The sequence below is a fragment of the Oryzias melastigma genome, linkage group LG1 (genome assembly GCF_002922805.2).
Source record: "Oryzias melastigma strain HK-1 linkage group LG1, ASM292280v2, whole genome shotgun sequence".
NCBI classification, from domain to species: Eukaryota; Metazoa; Chordata; class Actinopteri; order Beloniformes; family Adrianichthyidae; genus Oryzias; species Oryzias melastigma.
In genome coordinates this window covers 21,144,695-21,155,132 of record NC_050512.1, presented here as the reverse complement: position 1 = coordinate 21,155,132, position 10,438 = coordinate 21,144,695, and positions in this window count along the sequence as shown.

The following is a 10,438-nucleotide window of genomic DNA, read 5'->3' as shown; positions in this document are numbered from 1 at the left end:
AGATGCAGTTTAAAAATTATTCATTTCACAAATGTAAATGGAAATTACTAAGTCATTAATAATTGTTTTTGACGATCTTTAAATAATTAACAAGTTACCCCACAGCAAAGGCAGCATGATGTGTAGAGGATCCATGAGATATACGGTCGTCAATGTTAAAAAGCAGAAATGTTTGTCTTCACAGATGCAGTCACCGGTGTAACTTCAGGTTGTGAGCTACGCACATTTTTCACTGAAAGGGGTTGCAGATTTTGATTGGTTTGCTGTGTGGAACATTGTTTTTTTTTGGTGGTTTCTCTGTTGACAAGTACAAGTGTTTGAGTCTTAAATCAGAGTTCTGATCTGAAGGACTGAAGGTGATAAAGATGTTTCTGCCTCCTCTGAGATATAAACTGGGCGATTGCATTGGTCTTGATGACAGAAGTCTAATGAAACGCAAACCTCAAACAGATTAAGGTAAAAAAAAACAGAGAAACAAACGAAGTCAGATGGCGGAAAGAGTTTTTTTTAATTATTAAAAAAATGTGAGGATCTCTAAGCTGTTTCAAAGGATAAAATCTGAGAACTCAAACCCGCTTATGAACCTGAATGCAATCGATGTACCGTAAAAGTAGGGAGTGAATCACAAAAACGAACACAGATGATTTTATTTGGTGGTCATTCAGATTTTTTTAATTAAAACATTGCATTTTTTAATTACCCATAATCATATATCTGCTCTCATAAAGTAGATTTGTTACAGGTGAACCTTATGTATGTATATGAATAAAGACAGAGTGACAACAGCATTAGCTTTAGGATTTAGCTTCAGTGTTAGATGTCGTTCCTGACTCAACCTTTAATTCACTTAGACTTAAATGATTTTAACCCTGGAGAACTCAACAACAATTTCTTACGGGCTTTGAAGTTAATTAAACAAATTGGTTTGTGTTTGTTCAATTTGCGAAGCAGCAATTAACAGCCACAAAAAATAAAAGAATTATAATAACAATTCTGGACTTGCAATCTTCTTTCTTGAAGATAATCTTACATTCAAATGCAAAGATGGTATCTGTATAAACTAAAAATATCACCACTATTGTCTGTCTATTTTCAGCACACATCTTTTTATTCTTTGTATTTTTGCATGACACGGCCAACTAAAAGGGTGGTACATGTAGCTAGCCCTGTGGGTTTCCTGTTATTTCTCACCCTTAGATTATGACTGAGTCTACTAAAGTTTCTTTGACTTCAAGGAAGTGGTTGAACTGCCCTTAAGCAATGTTTGAATGTTATTAAAGGACTTAAAAAAACTCAAATGGAAATTAAATCAAGAAACATTATTTTATTTAACAATCATTAGGAAAGAAATTGGCTAAATTAAAAGCTGTTGGGAAAAGCCACAATCATATAACATGTCTCTGAGTTTAAATTGTAAGTTTTTTTTACTAGAGTTCAAAACTTGATGAAATTACAACACTGATCATAAAAAATAGGAGACTTAAAACCACAAAAAATAAAAATACATTTGTTTTTTTATTAAAAAATTGTGCAAAGAGCTCATAAATTGTGAGTTTTTGCCATATTTCTCATTGTGTTTAAAGATATGGTGAATTTATCTGTAGACTGAGTTTGCAGTTCCTCAGTCTGTGTGTTGAGCTTCACTGGTGGGTGAGTGCATCAAACCATTGTGGGTTTCCTGTGTGCGTTACTTTTTTTGAAGATCTTAGAGTGGTTGAATCTGTTTCCATTCTACTGACTTTCTTAGACACACAACAGTGCAGAGCTTTCTTGTGAGAAACAAAGAGGTAAAAGAACAAGATTGCATTTGATGTTTTATTGAAGTAACTTCTGAAGTGTTTGTCAGGGAAATGAAAGCTCCAATATGATGACTAAACATCTTTGAGTCAAATTAAAAGGAGGTTATTTCAATGAATTGGAGGTGGAACAGTTCAGTTCCACCTCCAGATTCCAGATTTAGACTGGTTTATTGTTAAAATATAACAAATACAGCAAAGTATTTGCACAAAAGTATTACAATCTGCCTTTTTAAATCTCTGCCACTAAAAAACAAAACAAAACAGCAAATGGAAATTTAAAAAAAAGTATGAAGCAGCAGTAAAAATACACGATACATGTAAATGTTCCTTTCTGTAACAAGCTTGGATTCACTGCTGAAGTTTTTCACAGAGCTCTTGTTTTTGACAGTATAGAAATGAAGTCCCAATTTGGGTTTGCATAAAAGAAAATATCCTAAGCTTCATCTAAAGAGGCCAACGATAACATTAATAAAAATATTTGAAAACATGTATATATGTGGGAAAGAGCTTTGTTAGTTTTCTGATCACGACGTTGGACTCGTATGTGGAAAATCTTCTATAGTTCAATTATAGTTCAAATCGTGTTTTCCTAAAATTTTGAAAGAAGTACTTTCTATCTAGAACAAGAGCAGAGTGGTTCTTGTTTAAACAGTTTCTAAACCACACAGGTGGTTCTCCAAATCCCATTCTGCAGTCACAGTAGAGAGTGATGTTGTCTCCATGTCTGACTGTCACCTCAGTCACTGATGCAGAAGTCCAGTCAAAACTGCAGGAAACTGCTCCTGTAAAACAGATGTCATTAAAAAAATATTTATTATTATTATTATTTCACAGTTTAATATTAATACTGAGTCAAATCAATAAAAAATAATCCTGGTTGACTATGCATGACAGTAAAAGAGCACGTTACCCCAGAGAAGAGGCAGAATGATGATCAGACGATCCATGAGTGATACGGTCATGCATGTTGAAAAGTACAAATGTTCCTCCTAGCAGATGCGGTCACAGCTTTAATTTGAAGATGATGTGAGTTAAGCACATTTACCACTGAAGGGGACGGAGATTTTGATTGGTCGGCTGAGTGGAACATGTTTTTTTTCAGTGGTTTTTATGCTGGTTTGAATAAAAAAGTAAGAGTGTAAAGTTTGGGTCTAAACCTATACACTAAAATGGTTAAAGTTTAGACTAAATGTCTGAAGGTGACAGACAGAAATAAGACTTTTTTAATAATGTTTTCATTTCATCATCATCCAGTACTAAACTCAGACCAGATATTCAATCACTGCAGCTGGAAAATGCTATTGTGGAAAAATAACGTTTATCCCACTTTGCTTTCTCTCTCAAAATTGATCCAGGGGAGTCGACTCCACTGGATCAAATTTGACTTCATGTTTTTTTATTTTTTAGCTGCTGTTATTATTTGCTGCTACTCAAAATTAACAAACCAAGGGAAAAAAGTAAATTAGCTTTAAAAAGCCAGTAGAAAATTGTTATTTGGTTCTCCAAGGTTAAAATTTTAGATGCTCCTCTCTTTGGACCCCTCATGATTAAGTCTTTGGCTTGTTCGTTTAAACCGACTCCGATGAAAATCTAGTTTTTGTTGTTTTAACATGTTGTTGGGGTATTTTTTATCACGATGGAGGTAATTTATGCAGAAAATTTGGCTTTAAAATTGTGTTTCTGAGTATCCATTCAAATCATGGTGAACCAGGAACAGGCAAAACAATGTAGTAATCTGGAGGCCACAAGTTCCTGCTCCACTCCATTCTGATGTATCCACTTGCAAATCCTTGTAAATAGATCCTAGTACCTGTAGACAGCTGGATAGCTCCAATATTGCTTTCTGTTTTGGTTGCACTGGTAATGTGAGGTTGAGATTGTGAGGGGCTGTAAGCTAGTGGGAAGACATAGAACATAGAATATATATATATATTTTGGTGTGGATGAAATCAAAGGTTACCAAACAGGAGAGACTTGAAAAAATGTTTTTTTTTATATTTATTAAATCAAAATAAAGCACTGATTAACAAAAAAGGGCACAAAACTAGCCTTTGTTTTGAAACATATTCATAATTGTTTTTATTTTTGCTCCATTTTACATCACAGTATCTAAAGAACAGAACTAACCAGCCAGGAGGTCATTTTGTATCAACATTTATCACACATGAATGAACGGGTGGGACAAAAAATGTACATTTTAATGCACCAGAAAGGGTCAGTTGGTTGTAACAGATTCAGCATATTCTGTGACACATTTGAGACATTTCACACAAATATCTTTGCAGATTTCCAGTCTTGATAGCTTTTTGGTCAGACATCTCGACAGTTACATCCTGTTTGAGCAATTGCCACTATTAGGTGGTTGAGGTTTGGCACTTTAGCTCAGATCCCTCTACATCTCTGTGTGCAAACATGGACCTGCAGAAACCACAGCTGTTTATCTGCCATTTTTACACAAATTCCTTTGGCTGATCTGCAAAACCTTGTTTTAAATATAGTTAATCTATTTTCACTTTTGTGATCAAACAAGATCTCTAAAGGACGGTTTAAAATATTTAAATTAAAAGTATAAATTTTTATTTAAGTATAAAAAAAAGTTTTATAGAGCACTCTATAGCGTCCACTTAAACACATAGTTATATGCTGCCCACAAAAAAATGACTTAATAAAAAACTTGAGTCACAATTGTGGGTTAAATCCTTTTTTTAAGTTGCTTATTTCCTGTTTTGGTTTCTGTGGATAGACTCCGCCCCTTCCTGTGGTTGACCGTTGATCTGTCGCAGTTGCCTTAACTTAGTTCGTTAGTGTCTGTATTTAACTTGCTCTTTCCATGTCCTCAATGCCGGTGCGTTTTATTCAGGTGTTTTTAGCTGTATTTCCAGTGTGTTGTGTCTTTATTTTTGTGTTTTTGGAGTTTTTTCTCCCACATTGGGTGGCAATTCTGATAAAAAGTCTGCAGAAAAAAAACAATCTCTTGAATTTCATGTCATTTGATTGGTTTTGGTATAGGGCACATTTTTGAGTCATCTTTCATTTTCTTATTTTTTCAACAAAAAATTGTTTATTTTATTATGAAACATTTGCTTTACTTTCTTTAAGTTATTTTAAATCAAAGTTTAATTTAATGAAATATGTAGAAAATCCTTAAAAAATCCACATAGATTAATTTCATGTTGTCATGTTTTGGTTTTAACTTTCGTTTTCCTCAATGTTCATATAACTCACAGAGACCACGCATTTATCTGTGTGTAGATCAGCTTGCATGCAAAACTCCCACCACTGGGTAAGGGGCTGCATACTTCTGTGGACTTCCTGCATAGTTCAGTGTTTCACTAAAGTTCATTTAGGCCAGAAATGACTGAGTCAAAAGACAAGAGAGCAACAAACAAACAGACATGTGTTTGATCACATTTGCAGATGAAGTCTCAGAATAGAAAAGGCCTTCTCCTGCATGAATTCTTCAGAAGCTCAGAAACCACCAGCTCTGAGTGTATGACCACAATGATGCTTACGTCTGATGGGACCGGAAAACCTTGAACACAACAGGCAGACAAAGTCAGTTTTTATTAGTTAAAAAAGGAGATGTGGATTTTCTGTCTTTTAATGCACATACAAAAATTAATTACAAATTTGTGATACATAGAGAGGAATACTAGGGTTATGCACTAAACACAAATAAGTGATATTAAAAAAAAAATAATACTGACAAAGCTAAAGTAAAAGAGTCTTGAGCGGTGTTCAAAACCTGGCAACAAAGATTAATTTTGAGATGTTTTTGGTTTTTTAAACGTGGACAGTGATGATGCTCGCTGATCTATCTATGAAGCTGTCGACCGTTGTCTAGAGTAAAAATTACCCAGATCAAATTTAACTGAAAAAGAAAGACCTTTGACTAAACGCTTGACTAAAGCTGTTCCCACATTTCCTTCCTTGAAAATATTCTACACATTTGAGGTGTATTGGACAACAGAGTATGTGGTACAGGTTGAAGTGTGAGTCGCGTTCTTCCTCTTTACTCCCACAGAACGGTGGTGGATTTCTGGGGTGTCATCCTAAAATGCAAAAAAGGTTTTATTTGTTATCTCCCATTGTGACAAAATGACATAAAATAAGATGCAGACAATCAGACACCTCAGGTATGAGTAGAAACTAGAACTACACTGTAGTCAGTAACAGTACAAAAGACACGGAAGTAGAAAGACTCGATCATTAAAATGATTTTTAAATTTCTTCCTTTAAGGTTTACCACCTCAAATCCCCTTATATCCATACATGTGATTTAGCGTCAGTATTACAGCAGTCGTTCCCCTTTGTGCTTACTCAGACTTTAAACCGGCAAATGGAAACACTAAAAAATTCCTTCATATTGCCGAAGCAATTTTTAGCACCGGGTAGTTCAAGTGGCTTTACCAGGAGCTAAATAAACCAAAATTTGTTTATGGGTGACATTGCCATATTATCACTTGCTAAGTGAAATACTCAACGTTAAGCGTAATCTAGACTTTTTAGCTCAATAAAGGCGCTGGAGGCAGTCTGAACACACAAGGCAAACAACCACAAAGGTTTGATGAATATTGACCATAAAAAAGGAAATTAAAACAAATTCACTACAAAATGGTTTTACAAAAATGTGTTTTGTTGTTTTCCTTTATTTTCCAAATAAAAAATAATACTTGTCTAAAAATTATGTCTTTATTTGGTGAAAAAACATCATATTCAGACTGAATTCTGCTATGAATCAATAAGTATTTCGTTGAGCAACTCTAAACCAGAATATTTAAAACAAAAAGAATACCTGTTTCACAAAGGTTTTATTTTGAAAATACACAGATTATTAATCAGGTCACTCCCAACAAACAGCCTATTTTTTTTAAAATACATTGCCATACTTTTTAAAAGAAAATCTTGATTGTATGATGTGCATTACATTTCCTGTTTAGGTTTTTATTAGTTCTTTTATAGCAATCCTCACTGCTTCCAATGAAAAGTTTCTCCCGATATTTTAGGCTTGCTGGATGATACAAATTGGAGTGACTGCATTAGAGTCTCCAGAAGTAATAATGTTCAAAGTTTCTCCATGTAAGAGCAATAAAAGAAAAAAAGATTCCATTCATTTCAGGAAGTCCTCTTGTTAAATATGTTATCTGGTACCAGCTCACAGTGACAGTTGATTACTTGGTTATACCTATAAACGTATTTCTACGGTACAATCTGAATTTTCAAGTCAACTCTTAGATTTTTCCACTGAGGTAAATACTGTAGTGGCTGAGCAGAAAGCCAGAGAACTTTAAACAGATTAATTTATTACCTGGTTGTTAGTTTGTCTCAGTAGATGTCTGTTTTGGTCATTTGAATTACTGCAAAAAGAAAAAAAAAAAAGTAATATATATATATATATTTTGTGGGACAGTAGGCTTTCAAATATATAAAAAATGATTTGTGGGTATTGATTGGTACATACCTGTGTTTTTTACAAAGTCTATAAAAGAAAAGAGAAAGAAAAGCAATAGCCGGACACAGGAAGAGGATCAGCTTCCACCAAAAACTATAATCCCGCTGATGTTCACAGATACAAACATGGGGCTCAGTGGACTCTGGAGGGGACAAAAATACATGCTGTGGATACATATAGATCATAGAAATACTTGGATAAAAGTCCAACTTTTCCACAGAGAACACATCCTACTGTCTTCCAACTTTAAATAATATATTTAAATAATTGTTTATCAATTAAAATATATTTTAAATGGGAAATCAAGGAAATTCAAGGTTTAGGCTATCATACAATGTTAGATGATATGAATATTTTTGATGATACTTATATAAATAATTATGTACATATACAGAATCCTTAGTTTTGATTGATGATTACATTTGAAGGTAACAGTTACATTTACTGTATAGAAAAGTCATTTGTTAAATACTTACTGACGGAAATTTTTCTGGTAGTGTTGCTGTAATGATACAAACTGTTTTGATCAATGCATTCATTGTCTTCAACCTTTCTTTCTTCAGTTGCACAGTAGTAGAAACCTTCATCAGAATCTGTGACATTGATGATCGTCAGGTCGAAGGAATCAGAGGAATCATTCTTCGTCCACGTTAATTGAGATTTCCCATGATTTTGAAAGAAGTAGTCTCTATCTAGGACAAGAACCGGTTGGTTCTCATGGGAGCACTTTCTGAACCACGCAGTCGGTCCTCTAGTTTCCATTCTGCAGTCACAATAGAGAGTGATGTTGTCTCCATGTCTGACTGTCACCTCAGTCACCAATGCAGAAGTCCAGTTAAAACTGCAGGAAACTGTTCCTGGAATACAGATGTCATTTGAACAAAAGCCTTTCAGAATTTTACATTAGAATTTAGTAAATAAAAAACTTATCATGATCAACTTCATATTAAAGTTAAAGAACAAGTTACCCCAGAGAAAAGGCAGAATGATGTACAGAGGATCCATGAGTGATGCAGTCATGTTCGTTAAAAAGTACAAATCTTCCTCATTGCAGATGCGGTCACAGCTTTAACTTGAAGATGACGTGAGTTAGGCACATTTTCCACTGGAGGGGCTGAAACTTTCGATTGGTCTGCTTAGGGGAACATTTTTTTCTGTGGTTTCTGGTTTGTATACATGAAAAACAGTCTTGAATCTGAGTCTAAAATCCGAGCACTGAATTCTAAAAACAAAGGTGTGATGGCTAAAACTGAGTTGCGGGTCGCCGTGGGCTAAACTCCTGCTCCCTTTGTCCGACACGTGTTCCAACAACAAAACTCCAAACCACCGGTCTGCTGTGATGTGTTTATTGCTTTTATCTGCAGGCTTCCAAATCCATACAGTCCATACACAGATAAGAATTGATAGTTTGTAAATTGGGTTTGACAGCATCAGTTTCATTAAATGAAAACTTCTTTAGAACTACGAGTTGACAAACGCTTTGTGAAACAAAGTCAGATAATGGAGTTTTTTTCTTATATAAACACACATTTTTGGAGATACCTTGAACTACTTTATAGGATCAAATCTGAAAACTCTTAACTCTTGCATGTTGTTTTACCAGAAAGATTAAATTACTTTGCAATACATCTATTTACAGTGAGGGATTTACAAATATGAAAGACGTAACTTGGCAATCTTTCAGAAACAAAATATTTGCATGTTACCTATTTTAAAATGAACTGATAAAATAAATAAAGACTGCAACAACAGTGATAAAATACAGGATTGTGTCAGGATAGGAATCCAGTGTAAGCATCTCTACCAAACCACCTGTACTGTGGTGACCCCCGAAGGGGAATAAACTTTAAGGGCCTATACTAGATAAAAAATCAACCTTTTGAGCTTTTAAGTGTATTATGATGTTCATTCCTCACTATTGTAACCGAGCGATGGGGAGGTTCGCTTATCTGTCACGTGTAACGAAGTTAAAAATGTTCTGCTAGCAATTTTATTTTTAGTTTATTTTCTTTATTGTGAATTTTATCGTTTCTGGTGTTTTATTTTGAAAAACCGGATCTGCGCACGGCTCTTACCAGTGTTGAGCCAGGTGGCCACACCCCCGCCCCTCGGAGCTAAGAGAGCTGCAGAGGGTAAGCGACGATTTCCCTAATTGTCTTACAATCTTCATATTGTGTGGGTTATTTAGCATGCTGTTTCGGTCTGTTAATCAAATAGCTGTTACAAAAAAAATATAAATATATAGTTTTGTGTTCATGTATTTATGTATTTTAAGTTTTGTGCATTTTGTACAAGTGGAAAATTTCTTTTGGCTAGCAAACAGGTGCACGTGGCATATGAAACACTGTCGTGGAAAAGCAGCCATTTTACATTTTTACTTTGATCTTAGGGAGCCAGATGTGCCACTGCCGGTGGAAACAAATTGTACATTTTTGTTCTATGCCTGTTACAGGTACGTGTATTTAATTTATACATGTAGAGCATTTAATTTTTGTGATGCACCTCTATAATTTTACATGTTTTATTTATTACTTTTTTTGTTCATACAAAGTTGAATATATTAATTATTAGAGTTGACTGAATTTAATTTCTGGAAAAAAAGAAAAAAAAAATATGAAAAACTGTAACATTATGATTGTTTGCAGAGCAAAGAGAGCTGCAGAGGGGAGCCAGATGCGTCGCCGCCGGTGGAAACTACCGGTAATTGTAAATTTTTGTTTTATGCCTGTTACAGACCAGAGTAAAGCTGTCAAACTCTACCCGGTGTTGTGAGTATCTGTACAGACTAAGGTGAAAGTCCACATCCGTTACACACACTGACGTTAAAAATACAGGACAAGGACTCCTTCACATGGTGGTTCTGCTCACCGTCTCTTTATTATTTCCAACCTTTATTTAACAGAGAGCTGTAGTTAAATTGCCACGCCTTTCCTGCCTCTACAGGAACCACAAAGGGCCACACACCTTCCAAAATAAAAGAACCAGGAAGTTAGTTACACTATAAACCACCCTGAAGCAGTATTTTGATCCATTCACACATTTCTGAGCATTCCTCAAAAACACTACTCTATGAGCACTAGCCCCTCTCAACCCACAAAAACAAGTGGGTACTGACATTATGACATAGACAAGTGAGATCAGCCTCTTCCAGGAAGAGTCTAAGCAGCGAGCAGCAAAATGGAGACAC